The sequence below is a fragment of the Aotus nancymaae genome, unplaced genomic scaffold (genome assembly GCF_030222135.1).
Source record: "Aotus nancymaae isolate 86718 unplaced genomic scaffold, 86718_ANA_hifiasm-v0.15.2.pri h1tg000028l, whole genome shotgun sequence".
In the NCBI taxonomy this organism is placed as follows: Eukaryota; Metazoa; Chordata; class Mammalia; order Primates; family Aotidae; genus Aotus; species Aotus nancymaae.
Genome location: NW_026988441.1, coordinates 3,884,851 through 3,900,925, shown reverse-complemented (window position 1 = coordinate 3,900,925; position 16,075 = coordinate 3,884,851). Strand labels below are relative to the sequence as shown.

At 43.5% G+C, this 16,075-nt stretch overlaps 1 protein-coding gene across 1 annotated transcript in view; it reads right to left on the bottom strand.

Moving 5' to 3' along the window:
- The window catches only part of LOC110569336 (large ribosomal subunit protein eL31-like), a 56,856-nt gene that overhangs the window by 1,751 nt on the left and 39,030 nt on the right, over window positions 1-16,075 (bottom strand). The window lies entirely within an intron of this gene.

Below are 16,075 nucleotides of genomic sequence, written 5' to 3'. Positions count from 1 at the left end.
TTTTGAGATGGGGTTTCGTCAGGTTGCCCAAGCTGGTCTTGAACTCCTGGGCTCAAGCCTGCCTCGGCCTCCCAAAGTGCTGGGATTACAGGTGTGTTGTGGTCCGTGAGATCGGCACGTCTGCCGGGGGTCTCTTGACCAGCAAGAGGGTCCCAAAACCTGGAAGAGAGAGTGCGCAGAAGAAAAGAACGACAGGAAAGTTTGGGGTCTGGAGGGCTGACGAGGATTGCCCAAGTCAGAGATTTATTTTGTGCACAGGGTCTCATTATATACCCTTTAGCCTGCAGTGGCTGATGTCAGGTTACTTAGTGAGGTAACTACAACAAAGGAGAAGAGAAAATCACAACATTGCAAGCCTAGGGTTCAAGTTAAAACTAGTAAAAGGAGAAGCATACAATCAACTGTCATAAAGATTGATCAAGAAGTCATAAAACAAACAGGTGACCTTTTCTACTTATCTGATAATCGAAACACAGAAACAAGATCACATTTTACAACGGTCAAACCAAGGTATAAATCTTAGAGGTAACAATTTCAAATGTCATATGAATAGTCACAAGCTTCAGTGAGTACCTGGTAACGGAGTCATAAAACAAGCCCAGAGCAGAAACTTCAAGAAATAGAATGTGCAGTGAAACCACACAGCCTTCACCCAGCCAAGCTGTTAGATCAGTGAACCAGAAAACTTCTGCAAAATCAAACTTCTTGCACTTCTTTCTTTCCCTTAGCTCGACTGCGTCCAGGAGGGGAGAAATGTGTCTGGGCTCAAACTCCATTATGGCGGAGACACTTAGGGGTCTCTACGCTGGAGCGATCCCCACACAGGTGTGAGCCATTACACCCAGCAATGATTCCCCTGCTTTCTAGCAGTTGAATAAATGCTTTCTTAACTAGAAAGCATAATAAGAACTAATATTAGACCATGAGAATTGGAACTAATATTACGTCTTGGAAACACAGATGTATCTTTTCGGTCCACACTATAGAACAAATGGTCTTTTTCATATGGGGTGATGACACAGCCATTGAGAGGAGAACATGAGCAGAAGTCCCAGTTAGGAAAGCAAATCTGAAGAGCGAGGCCGTCATCCCCAATATATTGTGCAAGCCCCTCTGGGAACTCTCTGCTCTTGAAATCACAGGTGTGGGCAAGCTAAGCTGTCACTAATTCTGTTCTTTTGAAAGAAGAGTTCTCAGCAACAGTGAATAGAGTCACTAATTCATTCAGAAAAAGAGTCCCCCATACCCTTTACACCTCAAATCTTACTACAAATAGTAAACCAACTAAGTCTGGATCAGATTTGTGTATGTATACACAAAGCACATAATAGTTACTGAGAAACAAAATGACAGAGGAAGGACACACTCTGATACAGAAAGAGACAATGTCTCCTCCAATAACCATGTCCCTTACTCTCATTCCTTCAGGTCCTAACACTAACTTCCTGTCCTAATTTATAGGGAAGTGGTGTCAAACGGTTCCTCTTGGCCAGTGTGTTCTCTTCCAGTTAAAATGGCAATCACAGAGTAAATTTTGGAAGATATAGTCAAATAATTAACTGTGTGGGTCTCACAAAATTGATGGAGATTTTGTGAGACCCACACAGAGTTGGGAGGCTTGCTGGTTGATAAAATTCCTGACAATGCATAATGTTTCACCTATTCTAAGTCACACTTGAGCTAATACTATAGCAGGTTGTCCCTGTGTTAGTTATCAATTGCTATGTAGCAAATCACTCTCAAAGCAGTGGCTTAAAATAATAGTAATCTGATTTACTATCTGTTACAGTTTCTCTGAAATTTGGGAGTTTCTGGGTTGAGTGTTTCTGGCTTGAAATCTCTCATGAGTTTGTAGTCAGATGTGAGCTGAGGCTGCAGTAATCTGAAGGCCTGACTGAGGCTAGAAAATTCACTTCTAAGTGACAATCCCATAGATAATGAGTCATTGCTGGAAAGTTGCTTCTCCTCCACAGAACTGCTTGAGTATTCTCACAACATGGCTGATGGTATCTCCCAGGATGAGTGATCTGAGTGAGAAAGTGTTAAATGGAAGTTTCATTCTTTTTATGAACTACACTTGGAAGGGATATAGCATTACTTCTGCCACACTCCATTGGTCAGGGCAGTCACAAGGCCTGGTCCAGATTGAAACAGAGCGGGGAAAACCCTCACCTCTCTGTGGGAGGAGTGAGAGGAGTGGGAATTACCTATAAAGACAATATGTGGGATGAGATAAATATATAACATAGATATCAGTGGAAAATATAGTCTGCCACAGTCTCTAGAGATCATTCCAGATAGTCAAATCATAGTAAACATTTTACCAGTCATGATGGGTATCTAGACTACGGGAGTAGAAAAGTAATTTCAAGCCCAGTGAAGGGATCATTAAAAAATGTTTATATAGGTAATGCTGTTGTACATCAAGTACAATCTCTTCTCAGTTGGCACCTCCTATCCCATTATTGTCACAGTCAAAATACCATAAGAACTAGACACATTCAGAGAAATCTGGTTTCTTTCCTTAATCATTCCAACATGTTTCCTGCTTCTACGGTTTCAGTGGCAGGAATGGAGGGTGTTCCTGGGATCAGCAACATAGAGTTTCCCTGACCAAGGCCAATCTGGCTACAGTCACTCCTCAGTGCCCAATCTGCCCACAGCAGAGATGGACACTGAGTCCCTGATATGGCGCAATTCCTTGGGGTGATCACCCAGCTCCCCAGTAGCAGGTTGAACGCATTGGACCACTTCCCTCGTGGGAGAAGCAGGGCCTTGTTTTTAATGGAATACACATTAACTCTGAACATGAATATGCTTTCTCTGTACGTAATGCTTCTGCCAAACTATCATCTGTGGAGTTATGGAATGCTTTGTCCATCATCATGCTTTTCCATACAGCATCGGTTTGATTGCGGGATTAAATTCACAGCAAATAAACTGTGGCAATGGGTCCACACTCTGGAATTCCCTGGTCCTACCATATTGTCCACCATTTTGAAGTACCTGGCTTGATGGAATGGTGGGATGATCTTTTGAAGACTCACCCCAGCACCAGCTAGCAGGCAATAACTTGCAGGGCTGGGGCAATATCCTTTAGGAAGCTTTGTATACTCTAAATCAGTATGCAGTATGTGCTGCTCTCTCTCCTCTAACTAGAATCCAAGGGTCCAGCAATGAAGGGGCAGAAATGGGAATTGCACCACTCATTATTACCCCTAGTGATCCACTAGAAAAATTTCTGCCATCCTCATGACCTTATGCTGTGTTGACTCAGAGGTCTTAGTTCCAAAGGAAGAAATGTATCCACCCAGAGACACAACAATGTTTCTACAGAACTAGAAGGTACCACTGCCCACCACTACTTTGAGCTCCTCTTGCTCTGAATCAGCAAGCAAAGAAGGGAGTTACTGTATGGATGGGGTGACTGATCCTGATTACTGAGAAGGAAATTGGTATGCTACCAATTTCTGTATTAAATAGAGATAATGAAGAACATGTCTGGAATACGAGAGACCCATTAGAGCATCTCTTAGTACTACCTTGTCCTGTCATTAAAGTCGATGTAAAACTACAACTATATCAAGCAGGACTGCTAATGCCCCAGATCTTTCAGGAATGAAGGTCTGGGTTTTCCCACTAGGCACAGATGATGACCAGCTGAGGTACTAGCTGAGGGAAAATGGAATATGGAATGAGAAGTGAAAGATGGTACTTATAAATACCAGCCATGATCATGGGATCAGGTGCAGAAGTGAAGACTATAATTTTAATGAATACTTCTTATTTTGTCATGAGTAAATTTGTGTCTAACAAAAATTTTTGTTTTCTTTCCTCTTTTATCTCATTATCTAACATAAAATGTATTAATAATAGGTAATTTTACATCATGTTATTTATGTTAGAGGAGATCTAAAAGAAGAAGGAAGGATGAGCGCAGTGGCTCACACCTGTAATCCCAGAACTTTGGGAAGCCGAGGTGGGTAGGTCCCTTGAGGCCAGCAATTCAAGACTCAGCCTGACCAATGTGATGAAACCCTGTCTGTACTAGAAATACAAAAAGTAGCCTGCTATGGTGGTGTGCACCTACATTCCCAACTACTTGGGAGGCTGAGGCAGGAGAATCACCTGAACTCAGGAGGGAAAGGTTGCAGTGAGCCGAGAACACACTACTGCACTCCAGCCTGGGCAATAGAGCAAGACTCCGTCTCAAAAATAAAAATAAAAATAAAAGAGAGAGAGAAAGAGAACATCACCCAAGGACTCTGCATCCTCTTCTGGAGAAAGAGTCAGTGCATTTTTAGTTATAGGGCAGATAGGTGTATCATGTTAGGTGGAAGGGGAACTTTGTTCTTGCCTTTCTTTGGAAATTAAACAAACATGATTTAAGGAGATGTTTATGGGTTTATGGGTGACAGGATGAAAGGAATGGACTCTGATGGTGAGCTTTGTGTGTCAATGTGGCTAGGCTACAGCGTCCTCCTCATCAAAAATTATTCTAGCTGTTGCAGTGAATTTCCTTTTGGATATAATTAACATTTACGACCAGTTGACTTCAAGTAATGAAGACTATCCTTCATAATCTGAATGAGCCTGAAACAAAAAATTAAGAGGTTTTAAGAGCAGAACCAACATTTCCATGAAGAAGAAACTCTGTTTGTGGACTGAAGCATCAACTCCAGCCTGGGAGTTTCCAGCCTTCCCTTCTTGATGGTCTGCCCTACGGATTTCAGACTTACTGAGCCAGCTTCCAAAGTCTCATTAACCAACATCTCATATATATATGAGTTCCATTTATCTGGTGAAACTGACTGATATGTCATATGTTTCTAGTGTTTTCCCCCAGAGGAGGGGAAAAGGTCTACTGCTCTCTAAAAAACTGAACATAATTGTTATTGCTTTAAAATTTCTTGTTTGGGCTAGACAAGGTGGCTCACGCCTGTAATCCCAGAACTTTCGGAGGCCGAGGGGACAGATCACCTGAGGTCAGGATTTCGAGACCAGCCTGATCAATATGGAGAAAGCCTGTCTCTACTAAAAATACAAAATTAGCTGGGAGTGGTGGCACATGCCTGTAATCCCAGCTACTCAGGAGGCTGAGGTAGGAGAATCACTTGAACCCAGGAGGTGGAGGCTATAGTGAGCCGAGATCGCAACATTACACTCCAGCCTGGGCAACAAGAGTGAAACTCCGTCTAAAAAAAAAAAAAAATCTCATTTGGTTCTTTATCATCTAACAATCTGACATCTCAGGTACTTACACTAATTATTTTTATTTATCTATGGAAACTCTGTAATTATGAACTGTGTTTTGAAATGCCAATCATGTCTACTTACTTTCTCATTGCAATAATAAGGCTTTATATTTTGCTCCATTTCAAGACTGTCACATTACTTTAATTACTTCTGTATTTTCTATTAAAATATTCCATATTATGAAATAAAACAGAGGAATGATAAAACATTAACTAATAGAAATGAATAGGTATTGAGAGGAAGAGATGGAGGTGGTCTCTCTCTCTCTCTCCTGTATCATTAAATTTTATTTTGTTATTTCCATCAGCAAATACATAAATTCTCTAATCTACTAATTAAAAAAAAAAAAAAAAAAAAAACTCCTTGTAGTACACACCTCCTCCTAAACTTTACAAGCAATCTCTGCTTGCCTAGACAGCAACCTCGAAGGGCACTTCCACTTCAGTTCTCTACTTCCTCATTTCACATCTTCACCACAACCCATTCTACAGGGCTTCATGTCATTACTGCACCAGGACTACTCTTATTACGGACAACAGTGACATCTGCTGCCACGTTACCTCACTGCCGGTTCAGACATCTGGTGCCTGCCCACGAATCCCATGGGGGGAAATCTACCATCTGTCAGGTAACAATGGAATCTTAAGCCCCTAAGCATATATGACTCAGTTGACCAGTCCTTGAACTATAAAATTTTCTTGGTGACATCACACGTTTGGTTTTCCTCCTACCTCAGTGACTTCTCTTTCCCAATTTCCTTGATTGACTCTTTCCTGACTTTTAAACATTGGTGTATCCGAGGGCTCAATTCTAGACTCCCTCATTATTTGTATCAATGCAGTCATCCTAGGTAATGTGTTCCTATAACTTGAAATCTCACCTGTCCATTGACGACCCCTCCCAAATCTCCATCATAATCCACAACCTCTTCTCAGAAGTCCTGATTGATATCTACCTCCCTCCTCTGCATCTCCACTTGAAAATCTAAATGAAGTATTATATGTGGCATGACTAAAACAGACCTATCAATTTGATTCTTCCCCAAAAAACTGATTGCCATGTGTTCTATATCATTTCCAAATTTAGAAAAAGTTACCACCCTCTACCCAATATCTTAAGTATCAAATAGGAGTTGTTCCTGATTATTTTCCTGTAATGCATCACCAAATCACATTGACTCTAGGTCAGAAACATCAACCAAATCTGTGTGTTTCTTTTCTATGCACCACTATCACGTGACTCCAATCCATCACCATCTGGACAACTGCAATAGTCTCCTAATTCATCTTTTTGCTCCCACTCTTGCTTCGTAGCAATCCATCTTTACAAACCTTTTTCATAGTGTATCATCATGCTCCTCCCCTGATTAACGCCCTGTAATAGCTTTCCATTGCACTAATAAAACAAACATTTAAATCCTCTCTAGGAAAGCCTTGTATTATCTGGTTCTTGTGTATTCTGATCTTCTCTCATGTCACGTTTCTTCTCACCAATGATGATGTAACTACACTGATAATATTTTTATTTCTCAAACACACCAAGCTTATTCTTGTCTCAGAATCTTTGCACTAACCACTCCTCTGCCTGAAATATATCTTCCCTTGAACTTCTGAAACCACATTTGCAAAATTTTGGCCAAGACAGTGAAAGAGATCTAACTTAAGCAACCTCATCTTGCTTCTAACCTCCAAGCTGTCTTTGTTCATTTCTGGGCATGGGCTGAACTAACTTTGGGAAAAACTTAGTTTATAGTTTAGAACAAAGATGATAATAGCCCTTTCCCAAAGCAGACCTCCTTCTTGCCTAGGGACTAGATTGTCCTGTAGGACTAACAGCCACAAGATTAGAAATTATGGTTTAGGAGTCATGCAGCTGGAGGCTACAAGATTCTGACCCTCCCTAAACTGCTCCAAAGATCAGTGTTTGAGATATTTTGCAGACCCTGCACTTGATGGATCAGCTGGCACCACCCAGATGGATAAACTGGCTCATCCGATCTTGTGGCCCCCACCCAGGAACTAACTCAGTGCAAGAAGACAGGTTCAGCTCCCTGTGATTTCATCTCTGACCCAACCAATCAATACTCTTGACTCCCTGGCTTCCCCCTACCCACCAAGTTGTTCTTAAAAACTCTGCTCCCTGAATGCTTGGGGAGACTGATTTGAGTAATAATGAAACTCCAGTCTCCCGCATAGCTGGCTCTGTGTGACTTACTCTTTCTCTACTGTAATTTCCCTGCCCTGATAAATTGACTATGTCTAGGCAGCAGGCAAGGTGAACCCATTGGGTGGTTACACTTCACATTAGCAGTTCATGTAATTCTGATTCTAGCTTACATGTCACCTCCTCAGGATATGGTTTTCTGAGCCTCTAAAATAAAGTAGCTTCTCAGGCACTCTCCCTTCTAGTCCATTAAACTGTATTTATTCTCTTGATAACCTTCATTGCTGCCTTCTGTCAATCACAAAATTACCTTTTTCCCTCAATCTTTACAGTCACTGATCTGAGTGCCTCGTTCTCTGTCTCTTCATCTATTGAAACAGACCCAGTATTCATCTGCTATTCTGTGAAAGGGAGAACAGATTTCCAGCAAATGATGTCTGCGCTAGCTCTGGTAGGGCTTGGTAAGCCTGAGTTTGAAATTTGGAAGCCACTGGAGAATGAAGAGCAGGGTAATGTCATGATTTGATACGTTGTTAAATTTTTTTTTTAATTGACTCCGAAGCTGAATAGTAACTTTCAAAAGACTAAACATTTTCCATTTTAATTAAGTCCAATTTATACTTTGTTCTTCTCTGGATTGTGCTTTTGGTGCCATGTCTATGAACTCTCTGCTTAGGCTTCAGTCTTCACTATTTCTTCTATGTTTTCTTCTCAAAAGTTAGTAGTTTTGCATTTCATATTTAAATCTGTAATCCATTTTGGATTAGTTTTTATAAAGGAGGTAAAACTTAGATTGAGGTTTTTTTGGTTTTTTTTAATGTAATTAATAAGGAGATTCTGCAATGACAGGAAGATTCCTGCCAGCGAGAAAAAGCTGTGCCATGATGACTCCACCATGGTTTGAGGGAGAAAACCTGTGATTTACAAGGAACAAAAACACAGAAGATACCATTTTTTTTTAACCCCTTCTTTGTGGCAATCACTGGATCACACTCTCATTGTTCTTGCCTCTGATCTCAACAAGCTCGGTGTTGACTATACTCGTCCTCATTGTGGGACAGAAGAGGACATTAGGGCTTTAAGAGGGGAGGGGACCAGCTTACGTCTGCAGTTCTTGAGAAGGAAGCACTGAATTCTAGTGATGGGTCCCATGCACCATGTAGGACCAGTCTCTTCATGTGGAGACTCATCACTGTTCTGAAAGGTGACTGCTTCCACATTACACTCATTTTCCCATTACCCATAATAATCACTGTGGCCCTTCTGCTCTTCTTTTCAAAGCTGCAAAACTCCTCTCTGACCCCTCATCATGCTCTCAAGTTCTGCCTCCTACTCCACTGGATTCCCCTCCTGCCGGTTCCTGCACCACTGTTCTCTGCCTTTCCCTGAATGTTGCAAAAACAAGTGTTCCTTCCCAAGTGTTCCCTCTCTACTGGTCCTGTAAAACTCACCCCCTCGTTTACTCAAGAACTTCCCTTCTTTACTTGCTCCCTCGGTCTCCCGCAGTATCAATACTTTCTCTATGTTCTATCATTCCTATTAGCACTCTGATACTCTCTAGAATCTCTTATGTTTTAAAAAATTATTCTTCAACTTCACATTCTTCTACTCACTCCAAAGAGTCTACTGTACTCCACGAAGTCTATTAAGGATGCCCTCAACAAGCTCCCCATTCCCCAGAAATATGTTTCTCATCTGGATTTTATTTTCCACCAGCTGGGTCCTTGCTCTGGGAAGTTCTAGGTCCTGGTCTCTTGGAGAGAGCGATTCTCACATAATTTTCACAGCAGAAGTTACCCCAAGGGACAGGAGGAGGAGTAAGAGAACTGAAACCAGCTGGGGAACAGGAAACAGAAACCAGAGCTCCTTCTGACTTTTAATGGCCCCAAGAATACACCAATATACTACTTGTTCAATAGCATTTGAGGATTGCAGTGGGTCCATTTAGAAAATAAAGTACCTGACTGTTTCTCAACCTCAGTCTTTGTGGGATGCAGAGGTTCGACCTCTCAACATCAAGGGCCAAGGAATCTGGGTGTCCAGGCCGCTTCTCTCTCCAAGGGTCAAGGTAAACAGAGGAGCAAGTACTGTGATAATGTCAGAGACACTGGCACCAGAGTAACTCCATCTTGAATAGGGGCTGGGTAAAATTTGGCTGAGACCTACTGGGCTGCATTCCCAGATGGTTGAGGCATTCTAAGTCACAGGATGAGATAGGAGGTCAGTACAACATAAAGGTCACAAAGACCTTGCTGATAAAACGGGTTGCAGTAAAGAAGCCGGCCAAAACCCACCAAAACCAGGATGACAATGAGAGTGACCTCTGGTCGTCCTCGCTGCTACACTCCCACCAGCGCCATGACAGGTTACAGATGCCACGGCAATGTCAGGAAGTTACCCTATATGGTCTAAAAAGGCGAGGCAAGAATAATCCACCCCTTGTTTAGCATATCATCAAGAATAACCCTAAAAATGGGCAACCAGCAGCCCTCAGGGCTGCTTTGTCTATGGAGTAGCCATGCTTTAATCCTTTACTTTATAAACTTGCTTTCACTTTATCCTATGGAGTCACATTGAATTCTTCCTTGCACACGATCCAAGAACCCTCTCTTGGGATCTGGATCAGGACCCTCTTTCGGTAACAGTGAAAAGAATTAGAGGGAAACAATGAAAGGCAGAGATGAAGATGAGAAGGATGGAGACCAGAAACACAGAGAGATTGAAGGGAGGCAGAGAAGTTGACAGGCAGAGCATCCACACCCAGGCACATGGCCTAGATTAATCCCGTAATTTTTGGCTCCAGTGGAAACTCATTTGTAGGTTTCTAGTGCTTTATGAAATAACAGGTTCTATCCAAGGTATCAGAGTGGCATGGAGAGAAATGGGATGCAGAGGCAGAAATAAAGTAGTCATCCTAAAAGCATTATTCCCAAGGTTGTGTCAGTAAGGCTGTTTACAATTTTAAGTAGTTTATAATCTAAAAATACACCTAACAATGGCTTAAACCAAAGACATTTATGGTTTACTTTCCAAGAATTTTGCAAGTGAGGAGTACTCATTTAGGTTCTGTCTAAATATCGTTAAAAACTCTGTTTATTTTAATCCTTCTACTTTTTCATCATTATTCAGGCACTTTTTTCCCAGAAATTGTCACCTCACAGCCCCAAGATAGCTGCTATACCGTCTAACCTCACAATACAGCATCTCATGCCAGGAAGATAGTGATGAAATGAAAAAATACTGAAGATTTTATGTCCAAGGTGAGATATGTTCAGATTGATTTTATAAAAATTTATTTGGCCATGCATGGTGGCTCATGCCTGTAATCCCAGCACTTTGGGAGGCCGAGGCAAGCGGGTCACCTGAGGTTGGGAGTTTGAAACCAGTCTGACCAACAGGGAGAAACCTTGTCTCTACTAAAAATATAAAATTAGCCAGGCGTAGTGGTGCACGCCTGTAATCCCAGCTACTGAGGAGGCTGAGGCAGAATTGCTTCAACCTGGGAGGCGGAAGTTGCAGTGAGCCTAGATCACGCCATTGCACTCCAGCCTGGGCAACAAGAGCGAAACTCCGTCTCAAAAAAAAAATTATTTTTGGGTCCTAATACCCAGAAGGTTTTTAGAAGATTCCCAAGCAAGGAAGGGTAAGAAGTATAGACGTGTCTCAGAGACACAAGGAAACCAAAATATTGTGTGTGTGGTGGTGTGGGGGGGGTGGGGATTAAAATAAGGGAAATGGCAGAGGACACCATTATGCACAAATGAGAAAGACCCAGATGTCAAGAGAAGAAGAAGATACAAAGGACCCCACAGAGACTAACTGCCAAACAAATCTGCAAGTCTTTTGAAGCCTGATTGTTCTTCCTAAAACTGGGCTCCTAGATGCCTCTGCGTGTTTCCCATAAACTCTCTCTGTTAAAACATAAGCAGCCGGGCATGGTGGTTCACACCGTAATCCCAGCACTTTGGGAGGTCAACATGGGTGGATCACCTGAGGTCAGGAGTTTGAGACCAGCCTGGCCAACATGTCAAAACCCTGTCTTTACTAAAAATACAAAAATGAGCTGAGCACAGTGACACATGCCTATAATCCCAGCTAGGAGGGTTAGGAGAAGGGAGGCTGAGGCAGGAGAATCACTTGAATCTGGGAGGCGGAGGTTGCAGTAAACTGAGATTGTGCCACTGCACTCCAGTCTGAGTGGCAGAGTGAGACTCTGTCTCAAAAAACAAAAAAAAGGAAGGTTTTCTTCCTTGCTACCAAATGGCCCACAATTAATAAAAATAGCTAGAGGCAAGTAAACAAAAGACAAGTCTTAAAATAAACTTTTACTCTGATGGAACAAAACTCCATTGCCCAATGTGAGTAAAGCTGAAGAGGAAGTGGCTTTGGGGTTGACCTGAGTGGGGAAAATTTCTGCGTATAAAGCGAAAATCCCTGACTCTTTTGGTAGCAGAAAGGTCTAAAATGAACTCTGGGAGCAGCAGAGCCTCTCAGTAAATTACAAGGCAGCCATGGCAAAGCCAGATTGGCTGGACTGGCATCCTAGGCCTACTGTTCATGAGCTCTGTGCATGGACAAGCCAGTTAACCCACGGGTCCCAAACATTTCCTGTAAAGGGCCAGACAGTCAATATATTATGTTTGTCAAGCCAGAGGGTCTCTGTCACAGCTCCTTGGCTCTGCTGTTATAGCATCAGTACAGTCACAGGCAATATATAAATGATGAGCACTGCTGCGTGCCAATAACACATGATTTAAATCACTATAAATGAATTTTATATAATTTGTACATGTCTCAAAACACTCTTCATTTGCTTCTTCAGCCAGCAAGAAATGTAAAAGCCATTCATGGCTCGTAAGCCACACAGAAACAGGTGTTGGGCCATATTTGACCCCTGATTTAACTGGAGTGAATGAGTCTCCATCATCTCACCTGGAAATGAGACTAAAGATATTTACAGAGGTCTTTTCTGGAGCAGAACAAATAAGATTGGTGATACAAGGCACTTAATAGGAGTTCCAGTGCAATAAATATCACAGATATCTTAGTAATTACATAAACCTCTCTATCTGCTGTTTCCCATTCTGTCTGGTGAACCTATCCATGCTTAAACTACACCTCAGCTAACATTCCCCGGATCCCTGTCTCTAGCTCAGACCTGCCCGTGATGTCCAGACACATCATTTTGAGCTCATCTCTCCCTTCAGGCTCATCTTCAGCATTTGGTGTCATCATCTCCTCTCATACCTCTGTGCCATGGATGAAATTATGACCTCAGAAAATTCTTAAGTGGAAGCTCTAACCCTCGGCACCTCAGAATGTAACTATATTTGGAGATAGGACCTTAAAAGAGGTAATAATCAAAGCTGAGATCATTAGGGTAAACTCTAATTCATTATGACTGGTGTCCTTATAAAACATGGAAATTAGGACACAGACAGGCATAGAGGGAAGACCACATGAAGACATGAGGAGAAGGCGGCATTTGCAAGCCAAGGAGAGAGGACTCAGAAGGAACCAGCCCTGCTGACACCTTGATCTTAAAATCCCAGCTACTAAAACTTTGAGAAAATATATTGCTATTGTTTTACCACTCTTGTTAATGGCATTTTGTTATGGCCACTCTAGCAAACCAAACGCTGCTTCTCCTCCCGAGTTCTCATCTCAATGATGGCACCCAAATCCATGCAGTTACCTTGGTGCAGTGGTTTTAAAGAAAATGGCCGCAAAATTATTTGACATTCCTCCCACTGAGAGGAAGGGCCTATGCCCTCTTTTCTTGAACCTGGGTAAGGTTGGGACTACTTTGATCAATGGAATGTGGTAGAAATGACGCCACATAACTTTCAAGTCCAGGTCAAAAAAAGCCATGTAGCTTTTTCTGGTTCTCCTGGGAACGTGCTCTGGAGAAAGGCAGCCATCATGCAGGAAATGGGATTCCCCTAAGACCGCCATGCTAGAGTCCACATGTAGTCCCAGCCTCATTCAGCATTTGAGTCATTCCAACCCAGGTGACTGACATGTGAATGAGGAGCTCCAGATGACCCCAATCTCAGCCTTGTAGTCACCCCAAAAGCATGGAGTCGTTGGTGGTAGAGACAAGTGTCACTTCTGCGCCTATCCTAATCCCCAACCATTCAGACATTTGCCCCTGAACTTGAAATGCACCACACCCCACTTCCTGATATACACTGCCAGGTGCCACTCCCTCTCAGCTCTCTTCCTGCCTGTTCTCTCATTCCTCTGAGTGTGGCCTCCAGATGTTTCATGTACCTCCAAAGGTCTGTGAATACTAAAACCTCTCAAACTTTTTTTTTTTTTTTTTGAGACAGAGTCTCACTCTGTCGCCAGGCGCCAGGCTGGAGTGCAGTGGCACAATCTCGGCTCACTGCAACCTCCACCTTGTGGATTCAAGCAATTCTCCTGCCTCAGCCTCCCAAGTAGCTGGGACTACAGGCGCATGCCACCATGCCCAGCTAATTTTTGTATTTTTAGTAGAGACGGAGTTTCACCATGTTGGTCAGGATGGTCTCGATCTCTTGACCTGGTGATCCACCCGCCTCGGTCTCCCAAAGTGCTGGGATTACAGGCTTGAGCTACCGCGCCTGGCCAACCTCTCAAACTTTAACACTGTAGTTGCATCATGGAAGCCGCACCCACATTCCGACTCACAATGTGAGGTTGCCCCAAAGCGGCCTGGGAAGGTGGATCCCCTCCTGATGTTCTTTTGTCCTGCCTCTGGTGGCTGCTGAGGACAGTCACTACCAGCTGAGTTGATAGAGAAATGTGAAGAGTTTCATTTAATACCACTGGCATACCAGGCAGACTTTTGGCTATGTCTTGGAAACAATCCCAATGTCTGTGTATGTGGACGGCTTGCACGCTTCCTGCATCAGATGGCCGGGTCCCAATGTCTGTGTATGTGGACGGCTCGCATGCTTCCTGCATCAGATGGCTGGGTTGGTCTAGGACAGCGCTACTGCTTGCTGGTGTTCGATTTTGCTGCTCCACGCAGCCTAGTACTGCTGTCGTCAGCTGCTGCCTTAGAGATTGTCCAGAAATTCCGGTGGCTGTGGATGGCTCTCTAAGGCTTCAGGCTCCCCAACAGCTGCTGCAGGACAGGTCCTATTGGAATCGGGGTGTTTTTCTATGGGACATCAGACACTCTTTCTGAGATCAGGCCCTTGACACTGGGCCACTATTGGAGGGCACGTTCCCCCTTAAGCCATACACGCTCCTCTGGTGACCTAAGGCCTTGGTAGTGGTCCGGCCTGTATTGGCTCTTAAATTGCATAGTACTGGCCTCCAGCCAGAGAGAGCTGGTCAGGATGGTGAGCTGGCCACCGGGTAGCCCGTGGCTCTATCATCAGCTCTACTTCCAACTGATAGAGCCATGGGCCACCAGGCTCCTGGGGAGTAGCGATTCCCCCATAGTGAAGTTGGAGAGGATAACAGAACGCTGGCTTCACTATGTCCGTGAAGGGGAGCTGGGTGAAAGGATCCAGTCGCCTGACTCTAACCTGTGACAGGGCAACCGCACCTGAGTCCCCATGGCACCTTGCAAGAGCAGGTGCTGCTGAGGCCACTGCCTCCTTGGTTGCTGCATTCCTTGCTGCTGTCACTTCTCGTTCTCCCAGCCCCTCAGAGGTAGGGTCACCCTGGAAAGAAAAGCAGCTACCTACAAGGCCTGTGCAAGTGGAGCTCGTTGCACAGCTTTAAGAGAAGGTGAGATTAAAGAAAGACATACAAAGAGAGAGAGAGAGAGAGAGCATCTCAACAGCAAATGCAGGCATTTGTGTCCAGCATACACCTGCAGTGGTGCCAATGCCCACCACTGCTTACAGGCTGGGGCAATTCAGGCCTGGGTGGGAGGGGTCTGGAAGCAGGGCATGGCCTGATGCCTGGGAAAATGTTGATAACATGTTCCCGTGATGAGGCGGTTTGGCATCCGTTCCCACGGAGTGTGATAGTGATGTTCCTTGGGCCTTTGCCCAGGAGGGTAGGATAAGGATGTTCCTGTGTCTTATGGTCGGGGTGGGTGGGCAGGATCTTTCTCATGGCCCGAAACCCTGTGGAATGTTTCACTTTGACCAAGGTCTGCAAAACGTTGAGGGGCTTACAAAATAGTACAGTTTGGACTAACTCTCATCCCCATTTTTTTTTCTTTTTTGATAACAATGTGTGAAGTCAAAACAGCAGAATGCTAATCCATACCACTGGGACCTTGTCCAGTAAACATCCAGAGAGTGAGGATAGGAAATAGAAAGTGTATAAATACGATATGCCTAGAAATGCAAGCCATTTTAAGGGTTTTACTTTAAATAGAAAAAAAAGAGAGGAGAGAGACTCACTGTCTTGTACTGGGTCCTTCCCAGAGAGAGGCGACTGTCTAGTGGCATGGGGTTCTTTTCTTCCTTCCTCTTTTTCTCTTATCAACTAGGACAGAAACTAAGAATTCTGGCTTCAAGTGGCAAAAAGACTGATGTGGGGGGAAACCCTGGAAGAGCCGAGGCAAGGGTCTGAAGCCTCAGCATGTTCTCATATGAACATAGAATTAGAAAAGAATTAGAGATATAGTTAGTTATTCCTATATATAATCATAAATCATCACAGCTAGTCATATGTAATCATAAATATACACATATATACAATCGTA